We start from the raw sequence: 26,977 nt of genomic DNA on the forward strand, positions 1-26,977 counted from the left end.
AGCCTAGGCATCCCATTCTCAGCCCAGTTCAGGCAGAAGCTCAGGCCTGCACTCCCTCATCCGCCCTGCAACCTCATGGTATGGCCTCGCTGTGTACGCTCCAGAACATGTGAGGAATAAACCATATTTTTGCGAAGCTCCCTGATGATGATTGCTGAGATGCATCTTGCAATCAGAGTAAGAACCACAAGTGCTGGTCCAGCTACACACTGGGGAAGTGTTTCTGGGGACTCACAAGTAGTACATGCCCAGGTGAGAGCTCCCATGCATTCCTAGCTTACAGCATTGATGAGGGAGCAGAAGGCTAGCTGAGGACAGAGCACAAGCTGACACCCCACAACCGCCCCACCCTACTCCCAGGTGGGATCTGTGTGACATTCCTCAGCCACTCCTGGCTGCCTCAAAGCTAAGGGAAGGGAAAACAAATGGTTAAATGATAGAGATCACAGTCCTGCAAGACCTTAGTCTTCCTTAGTTTACAAGTGTTTTAGTGATTTACAAGAAAAAAGCATTCTTCGGAGCCTGGGTGGCTCAGTGGGTTAAGCCTCTGCCTTCAGCTTGGGTGGTGATCTCAGGGTCATTGGCTCTCTGCTCTCCCTCTCTCTCTGTCTGCCTCTCTGCCTACTTGTGATCTCTCTCTCTCTCTCTCTGTCGAATGGATGAATAAAATCTTAAAAAAAAGAAAAAAGCATTCTTATCAGTAACCTAACTTCCAGAGGGAAATGTAGATAAAGTTAAATGTCCTTATAATCTGCAGCCCCTTGACAAAAACTTGAGGCAGGTGGAGTATACTGCTCCCAATGGTCTTAATGTTAATGATTTACTAGAGGGAAAAGCAACCTTAACTTGACAATGCCAAGCCCGCCAGAATTCTGTAGGTCCTCTTTAGCATATAAACGTTCTTTTGAAAACCTGGCCTTTCCTTACCTCCTCCATGATTCAGTCACCCCTCACAACCGGGGGGGGGGGGGGGGGGGGGGGGGGGGGGGGGGCAGCAGCTCTTTCTGTCCCTGGGTCTTGTTCCAGCACTTTAATAAAAGCACCTTTTTGCACCAAAGACTTCTCAAGAATTCTTTCTCGGCCTTTGGCTCCTGACCTCACCCCACCAAATCTCACCTACATTCCAAAACTACATTGGCATCAATACTGACAGGCTGAGACCAGCACAAAACATCCTATTATGATAATCACTTCCTTCCTTTTTGTTACTGTAATAGTCAAGTACATTGACTCATGGTCAATTTTTGTAAATATTCTATGATAATGAAAATGTCTACTGTGCAGTTGCTGGGTGAAGTGATTTACAAACACAAAACACACATAACCATTAGGCCATATTTGTTCATGGTGTTCAACATCCTGACTGATTTTTTTGTGTGATTACTACCAAAAGAGGAGTATGTTAAAATCTCCCACAAAGACTGTGGGGCTTATCCGCTAGTCATTGTAATTTTGGATATTTTGCCACTGTGTGGGGGGGGGGGGGTTTGAGGCTATAGTACTATTCAAGCTTCCTGCTGAAATGAATCCTTTATCTTTATGAACTAACTCTATCTCTCCTAATGCTTTTTTCCCTTAGCATATCTATAGTAGGGCTGTTTATGGCCATGTGTAAATTGATTGTTTTTCTTTCTCTTTTTTCTCCCGTTTTGCTCAGCACCATGACGATTTTCCTGCATCCTCTGGGAATAAGTTTAGTTCTGGTTCGTCTCTAAAACTAAGAATGTAGCCCTTTTGGATCACAGACTTCCCTTCCTAGGCAGATCTTGAGTCCTGACTTTTGTACCCACCCCTCTTTCCTCTTTCCCTCAACTTAAGCCAGAGAATCTAATTCCTCAAATGAAGGAAGCACAAAATCTCTCAGGGTTGAGAAGGCAGTGAGGCAGGACTAAGCTCCCTGGGTGCTCACTTTACAGTAAAACCTTGGCTTAGAATTTTTCCATCATCTTACTTGTTCTTTAGCGTTTTTAAAGTGATGTTTTATAAATTTTATCCTATGTTTTGAGTTATTTTTAGTGGAAGGGTTCACTTAAATAATTTAGCCCACTTTAACCTGAAATCAAAATTCAACAAAGACAGCATTTTTGCATAAAACAAAAAAAGTTAGCTGCATTTCTAAAGTCTTTCAGAACTCCAATGTAATATTCTTGATACCCAAAGCTTTTGACGGTAAGAGTGGACCTGCTTGAAAAAATGTTTATTGAGTCCCAGAAGCTCTGCTTTGAACACTAGGAGGTGAGACCTAAAGCAATGAGCAACAGGTCTGAAAAAACCACAGTGATGCAAGAGTTGGTCTTTCCTACTCCTGGGAATGCAGCTCAGTGGAAAAGAAGAGAGAACTGGGAGAACAGAGAAATAGTAATTGATGGAGGTCCCGGGAAAAGGGATGCTGCTAAGTAGAGCCAAAGAGTTCCTGACTTACGCTGAGACAGGATCACAAACATCACTTACTCCCCACTCTCCATCTGGAACTTCAAGAGCCCAACATGCCACCATCTGCAGCCTCACAGTAGAAGCGGCCACAGGGAAGGTGTAATTGTAGAGAAATTCTGACTGTCCAAGGTTGCTTGCATTCCCAAATTTCTCGCAGTACAGCTGGCTGTCTAGGGACAAGGCAGAGTCTGAACATGCAGTGCTTCCCAGAGTCCATGAAAGGAATAGTTTGAGGAAGGCTCAGCGGATTTGAAGGGCTTCAGTGTTTTAGATGAGGAGGATGACATAGGTCTCTTGCAGTTGTGGCGTCAGAGAGTGGACATCAGCAAAGGGGACTGATGACAAAAGCAGAGGCAGAAAGTCGCTGCGGACCAAACACAAACCCTAACGTGACAATACAAAATAACCCACCAACCACAGTATATGGCACCCAGAGGAAACAGATGGTGAAGATAAAAATCCAGAACTTCCTCCCTAAAAATACCAAGAAAAATCTGGAAATTGCTAAGTTTTCTGTAAATGTTCAAACGGGTGTGTGCTTCGCTCTGTAAATTGGAAAAGACACAGTAAAACTTGGTACTTTAACGGGTAGCACAAGTTCCATCTCTGCCCATCAAGAATTATGATTGTGCTAGTTGTAGCCCCCTATGTGGGGGCTACTGTGAGGTTCCAAGGATTTTTCATTTTCATTGGGGTGAGATTTGTATGCCTTAAAATTAATCATTTTAAAATAAACAATTAAGTGATATTTAATATATTCACGATGTTGTGCAACCACCATCTTCATCAAGTTTCAGGACCTTTTAATCATCCAAAAGGAAACTCTGTAGCCGTTCAGCAAATACCTAACATTCCCCTCACTCACCAGCCCCTGGCAACCAGCCATCTGCTTTCTATCTCTATGGATATGGCTATTCTGAATTTTTCATGTAAACAGAACTCTACAATAAGTGTGACCTTTTGTGTCTGGCTTCTTTCATTTAGCACAATGTTTTTGAGGTTCACCTGTGCTGCAGCATGAATTGTACCAGTACTTTTTTATGGCTGAATAATTTTCCACTGTATGTACCTACGTTACGCTATACATCCACGGAAACACATTTGAGCTGTCTGCATATTTGGTTATTGTGACTAGTGCTGCTATGAACATGGAAATATGTGTATTTGAGTACTTGCTTTCAATTCACTTAAGTATACAAGTACCTAGGAGTGGACTTGCTAGGTAATTCTTTTTTTTTTTTTAAGAGTTTATTTATTTACTTGTCAGAGAGAGAGAGAGCACAGGCAGGCAGAGAGGCAGGCAGAGGCAGAAGGAGAAGCAGGCTCTCTGCCAAGAAAGGAGCCCGATGTGGGACTCCATGCCAGGACACTGGGATCATGACCTGAGCCGAAGGCAGCTGCTCAACCAACTGAGCCACCCAGGCGTCCCTGAAGGACTGTTTTCTGCATTGCAGAACTATTTTACATTCTCACCAGCGATATACAGAGTATACCACTTTGGTTCTTTTCTCATTTCTTTTTGTATATATTTATAAAGTATTTTAATGGTTACCATGAAAACTACAATTAACATACTAAATGTATAGCCATCTTGTTTGAATTTTTTTTAAAGATTTTATTTATTTATTTGTCAGAGAGAGAGAGAGAGAGCACAAGCAGGCAAAGTAGCAGGCAGAGGCAGAAGGAGAAGCAGGCTCCCCATTGAGCAAGGAGCCCGATGCGGGACTCCATCCCAGGACCCTGTGATCATGACCTGAGCCGAAGGCAGTGGCTTAACCGACTGAATTAATAACAATTTAGCTTCAGTAGCACACACAGACTCTACTCCTATTTTATGTTATTATTGTCACAATTATTATTGTCACAAATTATATCTTTATACATTGTATGTATATATTAACATAGATGTATTATTATTAATTTATACGTTTGCATTTAAATCACATAGGAAACAAAAAGAGGAGGTACAAACAAATAATTTATTGATACTATATGAGCTGTCTTGCATAAAATAGTCACTACTTGGGTATACTAAATTCTGGACAGAAACTTAATTAACATACTCATCAAAGGGTTGAGACATCTGGTAAAAAGTAGATAATTTTTCTTTAATTAGGAAAGCAAAATTGTCCTAAGTAGAGAAACATTTATTGACCATACTCACCAATTACTAAAGGCCAAATACGTCACTACCTTTTTGCCTCTATAACTGAATTTAAATTACACCTTGAGGTTTTACTTCAGCTCAGTAGTGAAAAATTCAATCGTTCAAATTGAAGGTAAATTCTACTTTGAAACTCAACCTCTTTTAGGGTAGCACTCTCTAGCACTCTCCTTAGTTAGGAATTTCCTGTTTCCCCTTTCCTTCTATTTGCCCTGGAGATGATGTATGTTCCAGGGAAATTTATAAATAAGCTGGTACTTGGGGATATATGTAACTTATTGTGTATAACCTCGCACTGGAACCAACTGAAAACTGGCTTTGGCTGAAATGAATTGTTTTAAATGGTATTATTGGCTGATATCTACCCACTGCCCTTGGGGCTCAAACGTTCATGCCCCTCTGCTCTGCAGTGCTGAGTTCACTGCAGATCAGTATGTGTCCTCATTTTCCCCTGTTTTGAAGTTCTCTAAATCTCCAGCATGCTTTTAGCCATTTTTATGTCTTTTTGAAGGGTGCAAGCCACTTTCAGATGCCCCTCCACTCACTATAGTGAGGACATACACTCACAACTTGCTACTCTAAAGTCAGATGCCAAAGTAGCGTTGGGACGTCTCCAAGGGCCTTTTGTCACCCCTTTGTGTTTGGGTCCCACTAGAGCTATATGAACTTCTATCAAACAACAAGCCCTAGGAGATGGGCCAGGAATATTAAATCCACAATTTGACTTCCTTGATCACTTCTGCCAATTAGTTTTCTTTCCCTACAGTAAATGCATGGGCTTTTTATCAGGACAGGGCAAGAAACATTTCTCACATCCTTACAGAACCTTTTGAGTAGAATACATATAGCATAAATTCTAGGTCTGTTTCTATCAATGCTGAGTTTAGTGCAGTTTCAGGCTTTCATAAGTCATCTGTGTTCTGCCAGCTTAAAAAATTTACTCAGAGGGGCACCTGGGAGGCTTGGCCGATTAAGCATCTACCTTGAGTTCACATCATGATCTCAGGGACCTGAGAGGGAGCCTCACATCGGGGCTCCCTGTTCAGCAGGGAGCCTGCTTCTCCCTCCCCCCTGCCTGCCACTCTCTCTGCTTGTGTTCTCTCTGTCAAATAAATAAATAAAATCTTTTTAAAAAATTTACTCAGAAGCTCACTTGACATTTTTTATTCTCAGTTGGGTTAGCCCTCCTCTGACTTAAATAACACCAATGATCCAGTTGGGTGAAGGATTCCAGATTATTAAAGAAAAAAATAAGAAAAAGAAAAAGAAAAAGAAAAGGAACAAGGCAAAACCTTGGTTATTATAAAAAAAATTGTCTCCTAAGACGTGGATGGAACTAGAGGGTATCATGCTTAGCGAAATAAGTCAATCGGAGAAAGACAACTATCATATGATCTCTTTGATATGAGGAAGTGGAGATGCAATGTGGGGGGGTTGGGGGGAGGTAGGAAAAGAAAAAATGAAAGAAGATGGGATTGGGAGGGAGACAAACCATAAAAGACTCAATCTCAAAAAACAGACTGAGGGGTGCTGGGGGGAGCGGGGACAGGAGAGGTTGGTGGGGATATGGACATTGGGGAGGGTATGTGCTATGATGAGTGCTGTGAGATGTGTAAACCTGGCAGTTCACAGACCTGTACCCCTGGGGATAAAAATACATTATATGTTCATTAAAATAAATAAATTAATTAAAAAAATTGTCTCCTGCCACACCTGTAACAAAGACTTGTCACTACTTGGATGATGGGACTTGAGATAACATTTTATCAGACTATTTGTATTAATTTATGTTTAAAGTGACGTCTCCTAAGAAAACTGAAGTTGTGATATATTAAATGACTTAACTGAGAAACCAGTGCTAATGGACAATAACTCTAGGTACAGAGATGCACAATATTCATCTGTTGCTGGAAGCTTTAAAACTGGAGCAGAAGAAATACAGAGTGGCTTTTGGCTAGCTTAGTATCTGCAATTCACAAACATGACTGTGCTTTAGAACTGACCACAGAGCTTTGGAAAAACAAATATGACTCTCCCACAGCAAGCATGAAGATTCAGCATGCCTGGGGTATGTTCCATACCTGTGTATTTAAAAATAATCTCCCCAGATAATTGTTATGTTTTATAAAAAGAAGCTTAATAAAATGTGTAATGCACATCCAAACTGCCTCAAATGTTCTCTTTCCTGGGCATCCTTCCATCAGTTCTTTCCTGATTTCTTCCAGCTCCCAAAGACCAAATGGGAGGCAGCTAAAGCAGGCATCCACTCTGATATATGCACAGCTTGAGGTAGTAGTTTTAACATCTTTGTGTGCTTCAGGATCATCTAGGATACCTGTTTAAAAATGTAATTATCAGGTGTCACTTCCAAGTTGCACAGACCACTTTATGGACACTTGAACAACAGGTAATTAGTAAACGGAGACATGCTAGAATTGGACCTGAAGCTGGCATTTATGATCACCTGAAAGTGAGGTTTGGGGCCCTATTCAACTCTCACCCACGTCGAACTTCTTGGCAGCTCTTGTTGTTACATACGGAAAGAACTCAATAGATGTGGGTGCCCAAGCCGGTTTAGGTCATAGGGCTTATCTACCCAAACATTTGTCTCTAGTAGTTGAACCTTCCTTCCTTTGGAGGCTGCAAACAGTCTGTCTCCTGGTCCTGGCTTTGGAACACAAGCTGGCAGTGAGTAAGAAGTGAGCAAACTTGTCTATTGGGGGATTTGGCAGGACAGAATGTAAAAACATTTCCCAAAGTATTTCTGAGCCGGCTCCTGGAAACATGAACTGTCTTCCAAGCCTGCAAAATGAGCCGTGATGTTTGCTCAGTGGAGAATTTGAAATCACTGAATTTGCTGATTGATAAATGCCTGTTTGGAGAACGAAGAATGCTTTCCAAGCACAATCTGCCTCTCAGTAATTCTCAGAGTATACAGATGGCAAGAAAGTTTAGTTCTCAAGAGCTCTGGCATACCAGGATTTTGTATAGAGTTTAATTACTTTGCAGGTAAAACAGGGGACAGATGTATAACACCAGGTCCAGCAGTAGGGTGAACCTCACTATCAGCCCAAACCATTATTTCTTGGCTTGCTGTATGAATCTCTGTGAATATAGAGACAGGAGGCCAAAAATCTGTGTGGTGAGCTCCACTGCTTTCACTGCCAGATGAGGCAGGTGAGAATCATTAGGAAAAATACCCCTGTCAGGAAAATTATTGGGGCAGCCTCCTGAGACCCAGCAATATGTGTTGTGCGTGTGTGTGTGTGTGTGTGTGTGTGTGTCTATGTGTGTGTGTTCAGGAATCTTAGGGACTATTTTTATTTAAGTTTGGAAGTAAGCATTTTTTAAGTCAAATCTTATTTTGGAACAATTTTAGATTTACTACAAAGAGTTTCTGTATATCCCACCACCTAATTTCTTACAATTAACATCTTACAAACCATGGTGTATTTGTCAAAACTAAGAAACAAACACTGGCCAAGCTTCTCCACTGAAAAGTTTCTCCACCTCCCATTCAGACTCTTTTCTTCAGAATCAATTCATTAAGATTAGTCTGTATTTAAGGGGAGTAGGGAGAATTTAGATCCACTTCCTGGAAAGTATTTAGATACATTATTTGGAACTATTCTGTAAGGAAAATTTGTCTACCTTCCCCATATTTACTCATTCATTCATTCAATCATTTGTTTCTTATGTCAGTATAAATTATTTATTGGTATAATCACATATATATGCTTAAAAATAGGATTCCTTTTCACTTAAACTTTGGATAAGTATGAGGTATATTTCAAAGGTTTTTTTTGTTTGTTTGTTTGTTTTTTTACATACGGACGCTAATTGTGCATGCACCATTAGTTAAAAAGACTTGCCTTCTTCTATTGAATTGTCTTCACACTTTAGTCAAAAATGTGTTGACTCTATTTGTGTGGGTCTATTTCTGAGCTCTCTTTTTTCTTCTGTTAATCTCTGTGTCTATTATTTCACCAATATCACACTGTCTTGATTACTGTAGCATTATAGTAAATTCCTAAAATTAGGTAATGTGACTCATCTGACTTTGTTCTTCCTTTTTTCAGAATTATTCTTTTGGGTTATTCTAGTACATTTTTCTTACCACATATATTTTAGAAACAGGTTGTCAATATCTAGAAACCATCTTGCTGTGATTTGGTTAGAATTGTGTTGATTTTAGATGTTGAACTAAAGATAATTGATTTTTTAACAGTATTGAGTCTTCCAATGCATGAACACGATGCAGCTTTCTATTTGTTTAGAATTGCTTTGATCCTTTTGTCAGTGTTTTATAGTTTTCCACATACAGATCCAGCACATATTTTGTTAGATTTATGCCCCAGTGCTTCATTTTGGAGGTGCAACTGTAAATGGTATTAACATCTAAAAAGTTTTAAATTCCAATTATCCTTTGCTGGCATATAGAAATACAATTTACCTTTGTATATCAACCTTGTATCATGTGGCCTTATTAAACTCACTTATTAGTTCTAGGAGTTTTGTAGTAGATTTTTTTTTTTTATTTTCTACATAGACAATCATGATATTTGAGAAAAAAAAATTTTATTACTTCCTTTCCAATATATATGTCTTGTATTTCTTTTTCTTGCCTTACTAATATAGATAGTACTTCTAATAAAATGTTGAATAGTAGTGGTCAGAGAAGGCAACCTTGCCTTATTCTTGACCTTAAGGTAAAGGCATTCAATCTTATGCCTTTTAGTATAGAATAAGTTGCAGGGTTTTGTTTTGTCTTTTTTGTCTTTTTTTTGTAGATACCCTTGGTTAGGCTAAAGAAGCTTCCTTCTGTTAGTAGTTTTTGAGTGTTTTTTAATCATGAATGAGTGTGAAATTTGTCAAATGATTTTTTGCATCTATTAATATGATATTTTTAATTTGGTATGCTAATATGCTGAATTATATTGATTGGTTCATGTATGTTGAAATGGCCTTGCATTTGTGTGATGAACCCCACTTGGTTGTGATGCATTTTCATTTTATATGTTGTTGGATTTTACTTACTGTTATCTTCTTATGGATTTTTCCATCTGTATTAATTAGAGAAATTGCCATGTAGTTGCATTTGATTTTAATGTCTGTGTTTGGTTTGGGTACTAAGGTAATGGTGGCTTTAGAAAACGAGTTGGGAAGTGTCCTCTTCTGTTTTCTGGCAGAGGTTGTGTAGAAATGTCTTATTTCTTCCTTAAACTTTGGTAATGATTCTATAGTGAAACCACTTGGGACTGCAGTTTTCTTTCTTGGAAGAATTTTACCTACATATTCAATTTTAAAAATATATTTGGGGGTATTTAGGTTATCTATTTCTCCTTGAGTGATCTTGGTATTTTGTGTCTTTCAGGGAATTGGCCTATTTCATCTAATTTAATGAATTTATGGATATAGAGTTAATAGTATTCCCTTATCAATTTAATACCAGTGGAATCAGTAGTGCTGATATTGTTTTCATTCCTGATATTGTTGATTCGTGTTTTATTTCTTTTATTCTTATTATTCTGGATAAATGGTTATTAATTTTGTTGGCCTATTCAAAAAGTCAGGTGTTTTTTTTTTTTTTTAATTTGTTTGACAGAGAGAGAGATCACAAGCAGGCAGAGAGGCAGGCAGAGAGAGGGGGGGAAGCAGGCTCCCTGCTGAGCAGAGAGCCCAACGTGGGGCTCAATCCCAGGACCCTGAGACCATGACCCGAGCCAAAGGCAGAGGCCTTAACCCACTGAGCCACCCAGGTGCCCCAGACACTGGTTTTCTAAGAGAATATCAGGATGCTTCCTCCTTCCTTAACTCTCTCCCTTTCTTCCTCTACCTCTCAGAACTCTATCCTTCCAAAAATTTTTTCTATACATTGTCTTCATTCTTTGCCCCTTACCCTGGATGCCTCACTCTTGCAACAGAAGAGAGTCTCATTGTTTATTTCCTCCATTCCCCCAAGTCATGCCATGGGTGTTGGAAACGTTATCACCTTGGGCACCTGAGAGGCTCAGTAGGCTAAAGTGTCCAACTTTTGATTTTGGCTCAGGTCATGATCTCGGGGTCATGAGATTGAGACCCAAGTCAGGCTTTTCCCTGAGTGTGGAGCCTGCTTAAGATTCTCTCTCCCAGGTGCCTAGGTAGCTCAATCAGTTAAGCATTCAATTCTTGGTCTTGACTGAGGTCATGATCTCAGGATCGTGGGGTCCCAGATCAGCAGGGAATCTGCTTCTCCTCTCCCTCTGCCCTTCCCCTGCTTGCACACTCTCTAAAACAAAATAAAATCTTTAAGAGAAAAAGATTCTTTCTCTCTCTCTCCTGCCCCAGCCCCACCTATGCATTCTCTCTCTCTAAAAAGAAAGGAAAAAGGAAGAAAGAAAAAGAGAAAGAGAGGAAGGAAGGCAGGCAGGCAGGCAGGTAGGTAGGTTATGACTTCAAGTAGCTGCTGAGTTTCAGTGATCCTCTCCTGGCTATAATTACTCCCAGCTTTGACAAGAGGAGGACTTCACACTTCTAGGTCTTAGTGTTTGTGACTCCTTGATTGGAGGATGGGAATACTGAAGGGGTATCATCGGTGTTAAGGGGATGGGGGCAGGGTAAAGGTGGAGACTTACACTTTCAATCTGCAGCTACCCTTCTTAATTATTTGAAATCAAATGCACAAATGCATTCCTCATAGAAATTTTATCCCTTCTACAAATGCAATTTTATTTACACCTTTTTGAACAATAATGCTAGTGCTATTACATGGAAACTTTTCTCCTACTCTAAGTTATACCACACATTTTCTTCACATTAATCAACAAGGAATGGCCCCACACTCCTTTCTACTCCCTAGGCTCCTCTTTGGTCATACGAGGCATCGGAGTTTTCCCTTATCTTACTGCAATCTATTTTTCTCTTACGGAATTACATCTGTGAACTTTTCCTCTCCTACTGATCCTTCTGTTATAATCAGTAACAGTTCTCAACTGTTACCTATTCAACTATAAGATACAATTTGACCATGAGAAGAAAACACCATCTACACTTGTGTGCATGTGTATACATATATAGTGATTTATTCACCCACTCCATTTTTGACGGACATCTAAATTCTCTTTTCTTTTTCTTCTTTGCCATTACAAAAAATGTAGCAGTGATCATCATAGTACTTATGTCTCTGTATACTGTGTATTTTTAGAAGGATAAGGATAATTGCTGTGCCAAAACTACATGTATTTAACATTTTGATTGATATTGCAAAAATTGCCCTTTAACAATATTCCAATCACACTCTCATAACAGTGTGTGAGTGCCTTTTTCCTTCCAGCTTCAGCAATAGATGATGATAACGAGCTATTATGTTATTGTTTTATTTTGAATCTCCCTGACAATCAATGAAGTAGAATATATTTCATATGGCAATTCATCATTTATATTTGCTTCTTTGTGAGTTTCATGTTTATAACCTTTGTCATTTTTCTTTTTTTTTTTTTAAAGATTTATTTATTTATTTGTCAGAGAGAGAGAGAGAGAGGAGCGAGAGTGAGCACAAGCAGACAGAGTGGCAGGCAGAGGGAGAAGCAGGCTCCCTGCCAAGCAAGGAGCCCGATGTGGGACTCGATCCCAGGACGCTGGGATCATGACCCGAGCCGAAGGCAGCTGCTTAACCAACTGAGCCACCCAGGCGTCCCTGTCATTTTTCTGTTGGATTGTTTGTCTTTTCCACTTGATTTGTAAGTATTTATTGTATATTCTGGATATCCATTCCTGGCTGTTGAATATAATAAAAATATTGTTTCCTAGTCCTCTATCTTTAAAATTCATGAATTATTTTATCATACAAATGTTTACTTTCATAAGGCAAACTCTGTCAATCTTTTTTATAGATTTTAGATACTGCTTTAAAAATATGTCTGTGCTTAATGCATATATTCACATGAAATAAAACAGAAGGTTATGCATCAACTTATTGACAATGGTTGCATGTGAGGATGGAAATATACACAGTTGCACAAAGAGAGACTTCTAAGTTTGCTTTGTATATAATTGTGATGCAATGCATATTTTATAAAATATGACCTATAGATTAGTTGGGGTTTAATTTGGGGGGGGTAATTTTTTTAAAGATTTACTTATTTATTGGAGAGAGAGACAGAAAGAGCATGAGCAAGTAGGGCGAGGGGCAGAGGGAAAGGAAGAGAGAGAGAAGCTTAAGCAGGCTCCACACCCAGCATGGAGCCAGATGCGGGGCTCCATCTCATGACCCTGAGATCATGACCTAAGCCAAAATTGAGTCAGATGCTTAACTGAGCCACCCTGGCACCCCTGTAGATTAGTTTATTATTAGTATAATAAAAACCTTTAAAAGATGTAAAAATGAATCTTTCATCTTCCTTTTTTTTTCTCACTGTAATTATTTTTCCCTTAATCCCTCCAGTGATACTGCTCTTGCAGTCTTATCATTATTATCAGTGATCTCCTAATTCTCAATGCAGTGGACACAGTTGTCGTATTTCCTGACCTTACTCTGTATTTGACACCAGAGTCCATTCCCTAAATGTTACTGAACTTTACTTTTTGTGGTGCCATTTTATTCTAGTTCTTTTCCAGGTTTCGTAATCACTGTTGATTTTTTGTTGTTTATGAATTTTTTTAGACTTTATGTATTTGAGAGAGCGAGAGAACATGTGCAAGAAAGTATGAGTTGGGGGGAGGGGCAGAAAGAGAGGGAGAAGCGGGCTCCCTGCCCAGCAGGAACCCAAGGGTGGGGCTCAATCCCAGGACTCCAGGATCATGACCTGGGCTAAAGGCAGACACTTAACTGACTGAGCCACCCATGTGCCCTAATTTGTCACTGTTTATAACAGAAGAGTTGATTTCCATAGACTTCATGGGACAACCCTCTACTCATTCTTATTCTATAACTTCTCATTCAGTGACATTGTCTACAATGATGGTATTAATAGCCAGTTATAACTTGATACATCTAAAATCTCTACCACAGATATGGCTCCTGGCTCCTTGATCCATCAATCCCACTGCTAAGGTAAACATGTCTACCTGGATATTCTATTAAGTGCCTTAAACACATGTCCAAACCTGAGTTAATTTGTTCCGTCAATAGTCCACTATAAAACAATATCCTTTATTCTAGTTGAGGGTATTCTATTTACCTCCTTCTCTCTATTTTGTATCAGATTCTTTCTTTTTTCTTTCTTTCTTTTCTATCCCTCAATTTTCTTTCTTTCTATTCCTCATATCCCTACTCTTCCCTCAGTCATGCTGATCTTTCCCTAACGCAGGCCCTATTTCTCCTTTGGCCTCTGCACTTTCTTACTGTGTCCACCTTGTTTCATTTCTTCTCCATACTGTTTCATCCTCCAGACTTTCTTGCTAAGATAAAAATCTAATCATATCACTTCTTTGCTTAATATTTGCACTTTCGGGCGCCTGGGTGGCTCAGTGGGTTAAGCCACTGCCTTTGGCTCAGGTCATGATCTCAGGGTCCTGGGATCGAGTCCCACATCGGGCCCTTTGCTCAGCAGGGAGCCTGCTTCTCTCTTTCTCTCTCTCTGCCTACCTCTCTGCCTACTTGTGATCTCTCTCTGTCAAATAAATAAATAAAAATCTTTAAAAAATATTTGCACTTTCCCATCATTGCCTGGAATAAAACTCAAATGTCTAGGATGGCATAATAGCCCATTTACGAGCAGATTTCCACCTCACCGCATTGCATGTTTTCTTTTGAATCCAAGGATCTGACTTCTATTGAACTACCTAAAGTTCTACATGTTCCTCTCTTCCATATTTTGCACATGTTCTTTCTCAAAGAATCACCATTCTTCAGCTCTTTCATGGATGAAATCTTACTCCTTTTCCTGATCCAATTCAATAATTCTCTTATCAGTAGTGTTTATTCCTTGCTGCTGCCAAACTTCAAATACAATTGATTTCTTTTCTTTCTAAACTTTAACTGTACTTAGAACATATCACTCTATTATGATGATCATTTTATCTGTTACTCTGACTATACTCTGAAAACTTTGAGAGGAAATGTGATGTCACATTTATCACGTTATTCCCAGCACAAAGCATGCCGCTAGATATACAATAGGTGCTTAGCAAACACTTGCTGAACAAATGAAGAGACTGAACATATCTTGTTTTTGTTTCAGTGAAGATGTTGAGTGAAGCAGAAAACAATATATGACTTTTACATGTTGTTATGGGATGAATTGTGTCCTGCCAAATTTATATGAGGAAACCCTAATCCAATGTGACTGGTGCCCTTATAAGAAGAGGGAATTTGCACACAAAGAGACGCCAGGGATTCATGCACACCAAGGAGTGATCACATGAGGACACAGGGAGAAGGCAGTCATTTGCAAGCCAAGGAGAAAAGCCTCAGGAGAAACCAAATCTATTGACACCTTGATCTTTGGACTTCTGGCCTCCAGAACTATGACAAAATAAGTTTTTGTTATTCAAGCCAACCAGACCAAGGTATTTTGTTATGGTAGCCCTAGCAAACTAATAATGCATAATAATACTAATACTTACTTGTATTTTTGCCCAATTTCTTGTATTAGCTTTCTAAGGCTACAATAACAAATACCACAAACTCCATAGCTTAAATGAACAGAAATTTATCTTCTTACAGTTCTGGAGGCCGCAAGTCCAAAATCAGCATCCCTAGGCCAAAATTAAGGTGTCCATGGAGTCATAACCTCTCCAAAGGCTCTAGAGGATAACTGTTCCTTGTTTCTTCTAGCTTCTGGTAGCTGTTGGAATTCCTTGGCCATTACTCCAATCTCTGCCTTTGTGGTCACTCTGCTCACTCTTCTGTGTAAAATGTCCCTCTGCCTCTCTCAAGAACACCACCTACCACTGCATTTAGGCCTGTCTGTATAATCCAAAATAATCTTCCCATCTCAAGATTCTAAATTTAATCACATCTTCAAAATCTATTCTGTCATATAAAGTAACATGTGTAGGTTCCAGGGATTTGGTCTTGGTATCTTTGGAGGCCATAATTCAGGTAACTATACTTGTCTTATTTCTTCTTTTCTTTCTTCCTCCGTTTATTATCTTACTATTCCCTTCCCCCCCTTTAAATTTTTCCTGACTCTCTGCCTTCCCTGCCTTCCTTTCTTTTTGAGCTTCTTTTCCAACTTCCTTCCTTTCCACCCTCTCTCCCTTCTGGTTTAGATTTACGTAAAACCAAAGAGAGCCAAGCTGTCAGCATGACAGCAAATGAAGAACCTCATTATTCTCTGTGCATTGCTCGAAGTATTACATCTTAAGAACTTAGTGGCATTTCACGCTCTGCTGTATCTCAGGCAGAGGAAATGCTTGATTGTGATGATCATTAAAAAGACAGCCATGAATTAGAGGAAACAGGTTTTGTTAAGTGTGTGTCAAAAAGTACATTACGTATGGATTATCAACATAATGAATGTTTTTCGAAACTGGCTACTCTGATTTTTTTTTTAAGATTTTATTTATTTATGAGAGAGAGAAGGAGAGCAGAGGAGGAAGAGTAGAGGGAGAGGAAGAAGCAGACTCCACGCTGAACACAGAGCCAGAAGCGCAGCTCAGTCTCAGGACCCTGAGATCATGACCTGAGTTGAAACCAAGAGTCAGGCGCTTAACCAAATGAGCCACCCAAGCGCTCCTCCTCTGAATTTCAATTACTTAGTCTTTGTCACACTTCAGCTATATCCTCACAGCATCCAAATCAAAATGAAAGTATTAGAAAAATGTCAGTTAATATGTTCAACTGTACAGTGCCGTAAATGTGCATATGCTTTTTCCCCAGCTGAATCAATCTGCCACTTTGATATAATGTAGACACATACATAGCTAAAGTTTTATCTTTGTATTGTCAAGTAAATGTTTTGGGAGGCAAAAGACTTGAATACCCTTAGGACTTTGACAGACTCCCCGTAACCTGAAGACAATTACTCAGCCATAGCTCTAAGCCACTAACATTAAGAATAATAACAGATTGCCTTATATTCAAAAAATAGAGGAGATTTTCTGAGAACCAGTGAAAATCATATAATTCATTTTGCTTTTTAAGTGAATGAAATGGTAACAACTGCTGAGGGAATGGAAAACAATGCAAGCAATGGACCAACTTGATTTTCCCTCATGCATTTTCTTGTTTTTCATCTAAATTAATAAAGTCTGACTCTGCTCAGCAACACCGAATAATCACAAACAGACTCGCTGCTGAGCAGAGTCTGATGTGGGGCTCAATCTCACAACCCTGAGATCATGACCTGAGATGAAACCAAGAGTCAGATGCTTAACCAACAGAGCCACCCAGGCACCCGTGAGTCTGGAAATTTTAGATGGGGTATTTAGAACAAAAAGTATATCTAATGAAAATGCCTGTCCAAAGTCCATCAACCTTCTCCTCCATTTTATAGAAAGTTTGAAACTGCAACGACAAAAAAGAGACAACAGAATGAATAAAGAAAAAATAGGTTTGAAGAGAATTTGCCAACATAATCTGCCTTAGAAATTCCTCCCATGACTCACAATAATTAGAGAACATAGCAAAGCTGAGTTGAGTCTTGGAAAAGACAGAACTCCTCAAGTCACTGGGAACCACTAGAAAGTTGAATGAGCTGTGAGTACAGAGTAATGAGACCACTCATAGTGTTGCTGGGTTTTGAAGGGTCCAACATGAAGTTATCCTGAGAGAAGCTCATGTGCTATACCTTTCTACATCTGACTGGGTTTGGAAAATTACACTTGAGTATGCACAGAGGTTTCCATTGACCAAGCAAATATAGGGCCTTTTAATCACACTTTAATCAAGCCTTTCCTAATGTGCATTCATGATTACTGTAGGAGACAGAACTATGATCCCATGCAGAAACTAGTACAAATCCATTTCTTTTTAAACAGTACACCTACCAGATTTAAGTCAACTTTAAGTTAAACACCTTTCCTTCCCCATGGTTTAGGAAATTCTGAAAATGATGTCTTAAATGTATTATCATATTTTTTCACTTGATGCTTCATTGTTTACTTTTTTATTTCCTATGATGTTAAGCAATAAAATTCATGTTGACATCACTTACCTAAATCACCTTCTAGTTTTTGTGTTTGCTTGTTTGTGTTTTTGGCTTTTATCTAATCCTATAGTTTCTAATACTATAGACTTTAAAGCAGTTTGTTAATTCCATGGGCCATGGACTTTGATTATGGTATGACAACCCATTCCCACCACTGACTAGAAAGGCACCCTTAAGCCACTTTGTTAAAGGCTCTATTTCAGTTTTCTAATTTGCTGTACTGGGGGAGAAAATTGCTATTTGGAATCCTGATTAATAGGATTATGAAAATTTCATTGTAAACCTTATGTTGGCCATATAGTAAGCATTCAAAAAAGGTTAACTATTATAATATTCAGTGTATAAAGCTTACTTCTTTTCTCCCAGTGACTTGATTCTTATCACAAATCAGTGTCCACATTCTGATACAAGTTCCCTGTCTGGATTTGTTTTATTTTTTTTACCAATTGCCTCCTCTGCCTTTTTGAAACCTATCTTGAAGACTTCCTTTATCTTATACAAAAGCTTGCAGAGAAAGAAAAGAATGTAAGCCTGACCTTCCTTTGTAAAGTCAAATTTTTCATTTCTATTTAGAAGTAATTGTTTCCCTCCAATTATTAGTATATTTAGCATATTACTTTATCTTGAATATTCATTCAAGAAAGAGGAGGCCAGGGTCAGTTAGTATTCTAGCCTACTTTTTCTTTTTTATGTTTTTATTTTGATTTTCTACTCTAGGCTAAACACTGTATTGTAAGATGAAAACAAGACAAAGAATAAAATAAAATCCATAGTTTTTCCCCTTAAACATTCTGGTTAGGAACCATACTAGAAACTCGACTTGACCAAATTTAGGCACAAAGAGGACTTTACCAGGGCCTTGGAGACACTGGGAACAGTGGCACCCTCTTTGCCAGTCCCAGTTTCTCGGGGTGGTGGGGGGGGGGATTCTCCTTTATCTCCTGTAAGCCAGTTTCTTCCACAACTTCTTCAGTCTGGCTCCAATGGCTCTTGTCCTCACAGCGTCACCATCAGAGAGGTGCTGAGGAGAGCTGAAGTCCCAGAGAAGCACTCTGACTGCCTGGCGCTGGCTCTACACCTGCCATTGGGTCTCAGAATGGGCGCAACTGGGAGCGGCAGCCTCCACTAGAATCCCTTTGCTCCCGTGGAAGACGAAAGATGATTGTACCAGAAAATTAGAGGTGATGTTTCCAGAAAACGAGGGTAGAAATGGGGGCTGCTGGGGCAAATAATATCTATGGAGGTAGGTTGGTGTTTGCTTGCCTGAATTTTTGTTCTGAATTTCTGGTTTTCAGTCCATGTGACCTTGCAGGAGTGACATGTGCTCCCTAAGCCTGTCTCCTTATCTGAAAAAGGGGGATATATCATGCCTCATGCATATTGCCTGGAATTCTGTAATCACCCAGGAAGTGAACTTTCTTTTCTTTTCTGTTTTTTTTTTTTTTTAAGTGAATAGATTCTTTCGGTAATTAGTTGGGAAATACTTTGTTTTTCTTAAGTAAGCTCTATGTCTGACACAGGTTTCGAACACATGACCCCAAGATTAAGAGTCACATGTTCTACTGACTGAGCCAGCCAGGCACCCCAGTAAGTGAATTTTCTTATTCTAATTATCAGGTTCTTCGCATTGGCTAAATGATCCCAATCTCTCTTTTAAATGACGCTAATATGACTTTTCATTCTGAAAACAGAGAGCCGAATCAAATTCCTGTTGGAGTTCCTGCTACCAGCTTGATGATAGGAGCTGAAATAATAGCCATGATTTGTAGTCTTATTTCCTAGAGGTTAAGTTACCTCTCAAAGAAGAGTGACATTTCCAGGTTCCTGTCGGGAGCTGTCACCACACACACAGTCTCTTGAACTCGAATTGGCAAAAACTTGTAGAGTTATCCAGTTTTACCACAAAAACTCTTAGACCAGGTGATAGGGTAGGGTCTGGGGACATAAGAAAGTTTAACTACTCTCATGTTGACTTTTCTTCTGATGACTATCTTGAAATGCTGCTTAGGCCAAGGGCTTGAGGGCAATGTAAGCCTTCTCCAGAGAAGTTCTCTTAGCTTGGGAGTGGATAGCCTGGGAGCTGGGGAGGAGAGACTAGGATTTTGCTACTGCACATATCCCATGTGAGATAACAAAAAAAAAAAAAAAGAAAGAAAAAAAGAAAGAAAAAGAAATGTGTATTTCCAAAGTCCTCAGAAACTTTAATTGCTCCTGAATGTCTGCTAGGAATAGCTTTAGATATTTCTAGGCTTGTGAAGGCTGGCAGGTTCATTTGTGTTTGGCAGAATGCATCCTGTGCTGTCATACGCAGCTTTTCTAATGCCTGGGATACTCAGAAGCCTGGGCTCCTCACTCTACTGATAAGGGCAGCCTACCTTCACTGCTTGCATCACCTGAAGGAAATTCGTGTTTTCTTTATTCTAAGTACAACAGACTGAACTCTGGCTTGTGCTTTGAATGTTGATAGCAAGTATTTTGTAAAATGGAAATAGATTTGGAGGCAAGTCCCCAAATCCACTGGCCCTATGTTTACTTGAAGCAGAAAGCGTATGAATGGATTCTACTGTTCCATGGGGGTAGTTCTCAAAATCATTTTTCAGCCATATATTATTCCACTTCAAGGAGAAAGTTTAAAACAGCCTTGTTCAGAGTTAAATATGTAGTTTTCTATCTGGACATAATCATTTTCTTTGAGTGATCATTCACCTGTAAGTCCTAGGTTTAAAATTACTGCTTGGATCCTGTAGTTTTCTTCTCCTATCTTCCGTCCAATACATGGCTGAATATTGCTTGTGATGTTTTCCATTTAGGCATCTACTCAGGTCATTTTGGTCAACATATTCCCCACAGGAAGGACAAAACCATTTTAGAGACTATTGTATGCAGCATTCATTCTAATTTTCCTTCATATGATTCATTGCAGATTTTTCTTACATAACATTAGTTCAGTGCTAAAGTGAAATGTGGAGATTTACAGATCTCATCCCCCCCAATTTATTTATTGATATATATATAGATAGATAGATAGATATAGATATAGATATATATAAAGTCCATTCACTCTAAAGCAATTAAAAAGAAAAGAGAACACTGGAGAATGTAGCAGAAGGTGGGAGAAATCTTCATTCCCCTCTCCTCCACTCCAACCCACACACAAATCTCAGACAACAGCGTTTTGGTTTGTTTGACCAGAAGCAGAGGGTCTGAAATGGTGAGCAGCACCGCCAGCAGAGTGCGGTTGCAAGCTAGGGGTTTGCACGACAATACTGTGCATGCATATACCTCATGACAGGTGTTTGACCCAGGTGATCAAGAGCTAATGTTACTCAAGATACTGATTTCTACATCCTGGAAACATCGTCAAGGAGCTTGTGCAGAGAAAACAATGCCACACAGGCCGAATCTGCAAATGCCTTATGATTTTCAACTCTGCCCTCTCAAAGTAGAATCTCCTGCAGCCCAGGGACCCCCTTCTTCTCCCTGGTCATCCTAAGTGGCTTTGCCAGTGAGGCTGTTAGCTTACCCTTGATTTGCTACAGGTGGTGGTGAAAAGAGGCGTCATTTCTGAGTGTCATGAGGACACATAGCTCATGACTTCAGTGCGAGGTTTACCGATCACCACACACCAGGCACAGCAGCCCCGGTAGCAGATGTCTGGGTGGCGCTACATTTCCTTCTCAGACTTGTAGATGTGGCCCTATCTGCAGCTGCCAACCACCAGGCTCTTGACACCCGGTTAGGGTGGGAATTGCTTGCTCATAAGAAGCAACTGATAAATGATAAGTCATAAGAACGTCTCTGCAAAAAAAACCTACCCATAAATATGACCAGCAGATAAGACTGCCTCTTCCTTTCAAGAAAATTTAATACTCTCTTCCTGAGGAATAAAATGGGAACTGGGACCAGCAATTCTGGCAATTTATGCTTTTACTTGTGTAATCAAGCCTTTTTTTCCATGAAAAGTGTGTGGAAATTTAGTGGACTATCTCAAGCACATTTATTAGTTTCCTGCTGGCTTTTTTCTTCTTGTTCTTTCTGTGCCTTCATTCCAGGAGCACTTTGAAAGCTTTCCTTACCCTTCTTCACCCAGAGCCCCTCGTGCAGCATCACGGGGGCCCGCCCTCATTTAGTACAACTTAGACCAGTTACCGAGCACCGCTGACTTGCACGATGCCCAGCAGAGGGAAGAGGACATGCGGAGGAAAACCGGAGCCTGCAGCGCTGTACGGTGCGATGAAAACCCAGCGTCTCCGAGTCAGCCGGAGGACGGTGAGGTGTCTGTGAGGAAGGCCGAGCCCCGAGCTAGTAGATTCTTGAGCGACAGGTAAGGATTAGCCAAAAAGATGAGCTTCCAGGCAGAGGAGGAAACAAAATCCTAGCAGGTGGAATAGCATGGCCAAATACTCGGAGGTTTGAGGGCTTTCAGCCCTGAAAGAACTGAATACAGACCGTGGATGGGAAGTAAGTGATGTATGTGCGCGTGCACGCGCATGCGCGTGTTCACACACGCGTAGCAGTGGGGCGGGGGGACACCCTGGTAGAGGAGCCTGTGACCTTAGAGGTCCCCTGGCTCAATACAGTGTTGAAATGTTTCCAGGGCCCAGGGCATCATTCCACGGCAAACCAGGCACATGAAAACACTTCTCTCCTGAACATGAGCATCAAACAGGAGAAGAAAAAAAAAAAAACTTGAAATAAGCATGCCATTGCCTTTATATAGGCATAAATCCAGAAAAAGATGAAGAGATGAAAGAAGTTGACCGAGGTGGAATGGGAGTTTCTAAGCCCATCTTATTCAGAATCTTTGCAGTATGATTTTACCACCATTATTATTTGAAGTGCTGCACATTTATACTACTCTCAATGTCAACCCTAATAGTCAACTAAGAATTCAAATATAGACTTGACTCCAATTTATACATTATGTCCCCAAATCCCATTTCTGAGTTTGCTGTTTGCTGTTCATGTGTTCGCCCATAGAAAAAAAAGGCATTAGAAAACCCACACCCATGTCCCAAGTCCATTTTCTTACTGTGTTCTTAAGGAACAGAGTTCCTGGGTCCCTACTGCTATGCATGTCTAGTTGGGACTAAGCCATCTCACCTCCTACATGACCCAAGCACACTGCAGTCAATGCATACAACCACATCCTCATTCCCCTCAGGCTCCTGACCTCACACTTGCTCTGCCCTCTGCCTCCACCCTGACTCACTGCACCTCCATCATCCAGACACCTGCGCTGGGATACTTGCAGACATTTCTCCTTCATATACCACCTTCCATCAGTCACTAAATCCACTAATCTGCCTCCGGGCCACTCTAACCTATTCCTTCCTCAGCACCCAACTGCCCTAACCTTGACTTCATCTTTTTCCCTTGTGTGAGTGGCTGCAACAGCCAGGCTTTCTTACATTAGGCTCAGAGTGACCTCACTAAGCCGGACCAACTTCACATCTCAAATCCTTCCAGTGGCTCCCTATTACCTTCCAGCTGGGGTCCAATCCTATTAACACCATGCACAAGGCATCTCTGTGTCCTACACTGCAGTCCCATGAAACAACGGGACGCCCCCCAGACAGGCTGGATCGGTTATGCCTTCTCTACACCTTAAGCCTTTCTCTCCCCTTATCTCCTCTCATTTCCATGTCTTTGTTCAGAAATCAGCCCAGACATCACATCTGAAAGCCTTCATTATCCCCTTAACAACTACTAAACAGTTAGAAATTAAACACAAGATGTCTGGCACGGTGCGAGAACTTACAGATACAACAATGAACAAGAAAATAGTCTCTGCCCTCAGGAGTTTTGATGGGATAGAACTGAGCAAATAGACACTTACATACAGGTCGTTAGATTGGGGAAAGAGAGACTGTATTGGAACACTTTGGAGGACTTCATTGAAACTGGAGAGAAAGATTCTGAGAAGTGACTTCTAAGCCAAGACCTGCAGAATAACTTGAGTGACCACCAGGCAGAGGAAGGGAAGAGCAGGAAAGCGGTGTCAGCCAAGGCGTAAAGACAGACAGGGGGACATAATTTACAGGACCTGGTGCAAAATGAAAAAGTGGGGCCTTGAGGTCAAAAGAGCAAGAAAAAAAAAGTGCTCTTAATGGCATTAGAACATACAACTGTTTCTTTCCATGGTCTCTCTCAACCTGTTGTGGTGGTGTTGCTTCCTCTTCTTCTTTTTTTCTTTTCTTGTTTTGCTATGTCACAGTTTCTACTGTAAGGGCATCCTGGCCGTACAAGTGCAAACCCTCAAAGGTGCCTGGGAACCTGGCCTGAAGTTGAGAGCACATGTGGCCCACTGGCTGCCTGTTCCATCTCCCACCAGCAGCCAAACCAACGAGACTTTTGAGAGTAGTGAAAGTAAAGTTAGACGTCTTGCTTCCCACAAGTCACAGATGAGCAACTCCAAAGGGATTTGGAGTTGACTGTGTCACACTGAGACACAGTCAATTCTTACTTGAATCGGGGTGACTGGAAGGCTTTGCCTTTCCAGGTTGACTCTGAACGGGCCCGTGGCATGGATAGGCATTGCCATGTACTGTCCTAGAATGCCATGGGTACAGTCACCTGACTCCAGCCCTGTCTGTGCCTCTGGCTAGGTCCATGCTCCACAGGGTGGAAGGCAGCACTGGTTGCTGGATGGGTACAAGGAGGGAGAGGCTGGCTTTGTGGGGCACGGAGCACTGGGGTAGAGATTTGGTTCTCCCAGGGAAGCTAGGAGGTGACAAAAGGTGGGGATGTCTGAGTGGAGACTTTAAGCACTATCACATCTTCCACTGACCCATGAGGCTTCATATAAAAACACAGATTCAGGGCACCTGGTTGGCGCAGTTGGTTCAGTGTCTGCCCTCGGTTCAGGTCATGATCCCAGGGTCCTGCGACTGAGTCCCTCATTGGGCTCACTGCTTCTCCCTCTCCTTCTGCCCATCCCCCTGCTCATGCTCTCTCTTAAATAAATAAAATCTCTAAAAATAAATAAACAACATAAGTTTATTATGAATTTCTAGATGACTTCTAGAAAGTTGGCATAACAACATGAGTTTTGTGGATCCTTTCTCCAGTGAAAAACCATAACCAGTGAAAAGTACACACACACACATACACACACACACACAGAGTTTTGAAGCAAGCATTTAAAGTCTCCAGAAATTGTTCTAAGCACATGCATCAAATTGGAAAAAAACAAAACACCATGTTTTTTTTTTTTTCCAAGTTCAAGAAAAAATACCAAATCTCAATCAGTAGAGTGAGAATCTGTGGCATTTGAATCACAGCCTCCTCCCGACATGCCTCTCCCAGCACAGGGTGTTGGAAGCTCCACTTGGATAGGATGCAGTCAAGAACACAGGGCTTTTACTCCTCCCCAAGGCCCAGTTCAGGACAATGTTATCTCCTCAAGAGAGAGGGACTACCAGCATTTCTCAATCCCAACAGCTCGGAGCTGCAGAGGCTCTATTCCATGAGAGACCAGGCTGGGACCTGGGGGGTCTCCATCTCCACCTAGCTCCCACTTCTAGAGCAGAACCCCACTCCAGCCTTGGCAGGATACAATATTGGGGCTCTAATCACCATCACCCCAGCTCACTTTTTGGGTGGAGGTTCTATGCAGGAAGAAGTAAATCAAGAAGACCCACTGATGGTGGCTTAGCCCACTGCTCTGCTCGTGAAGCAAAGTCACTCACAGACAACTGCGCCACATTTTGTGCCCTTGGCTTTGGAACAGTAATGGTCTTGTTCAGGGGAACAGGCGGGCTGTAAGAACAGAGTGCTCTAAAGCTTTCCCCAAAAGAAACGATTTCCTTTTGAACAGAATGTGGATAGTTCAAGACTAAGGGTGCTATCCAAACCAATGGAGATTTTAGTGGTAATCAATTACAGAGAAGCTGGCTGCTGAATAAGAACAGCAAGCTAAATTCTAAATCAGCTAGATGTGTATCACAGAGAATCAAGGAAAGAGATGGCTAAGCAGAGACATCATAGGGTTGGAAAAAAATCACAAAAACTAGCCTCAAAGATTATGTCTGCCGGGGTGCCTCAGTGGTCAGTCAGTTAAGCGTCAGACTCTGGATTTCAGATCAAGTCATGATCTCAGGGTTCTGAGATGGAGCTCTGAGTTGGGCTCCACACTGGCCATGGAGCCTGCTTAAGATTCTCTCCCTCCCTCTCCCTCTGCCCCCTCCCCTGCCTCTCGCACATGCATGCTCTCTCTCTCAAAAAAGAAAGAAAAAAAAGAAGAAGAATAAAGAAAGAAAGAAAGAAATGATTACCTCTGCAAAAGAGACAGATTGTAATGGGATCAGACTGTGGAGCAATTTAGCCTCGGGGCAATACTGAAACCAACAGCAAAATCAGCCAGTAATTAATGAAGCCTAATAGCTGTATGTGAATCCAACGGAAGCAGAGAGCTTAGAGAGACCAGGAAAAAAAATAACTGTTCTGCTGAAGCCACTGTCATCCCAGGGTGAATGTGTGCATGCCCAAGGCTGCGCCCTCTGAAGAATTACAACACAAGGTATATCCTGCTGGGGAAACAGACCTCACTGAAATAGACCCACCAGGCCACTAAACAAATAAGCAAACAACAATGAGCCCTAGAGGAGGGTATTAGTATGCAGAATTGCTACGTTAATTAAAATGTTAAGTATCCAAGAAAAAAAAATATGACCCATACATAAAAAACTCACATCAAATGTTGCAATTAGTGGTAAATGACTAAATGTCTTTACCCTAAGGATGTTGACTCTCACCGGTTCTATTTAACATCGTATTGCCCCTATCTAGGACAATTAAGCAAGACAATGAAATAAAAGATAGCCAGACTGAAAAGGAAGAAGTAAAGCTGTATTTCTTTGTAGATAACATGGCCTCAAATATAGGAACTTATAAGGAATCCACTTATAAAAAACTACTAAAGTTAACATATAATCCGTTTTAGCCAGGTTGCAGGCTACAAGATCAATATACAAAATCTATTTGATTTCTATACACTGACAACAAAAAAATCTGAAAATTAAATTAAGAAAACAATTCCATTTATAATAGCATGTTAAAAAGGATGATACTTGGAATAAACTTCACAAAAGAATTATAAAATTGATATTCTGAAGACTGTAAAATATTGTTTTGAAAGGAATTAAAGAAGACCTGAATGAATGGAAAGACATCCCATGTTCATGAAGCAAAAGACTCAGTACTCTTAAAATGGCACTTTTCCATAATTTGATCTATAGAGTCAATCTAATCCTTGCTAAAATCTCAGTTGGTTTTTCTGCAGAAATTGACAACCTGATAATAAAAT

Source organism: Martes martes (genome assembly GCF_963455335.1).
Source record: "Martes martes genome assembly, chromosome: X".
NCBI lineage: Eukaryota > Metazoa > Chordata > Mammalia > Carnivora > Mustelidae > Martes > Martes martes.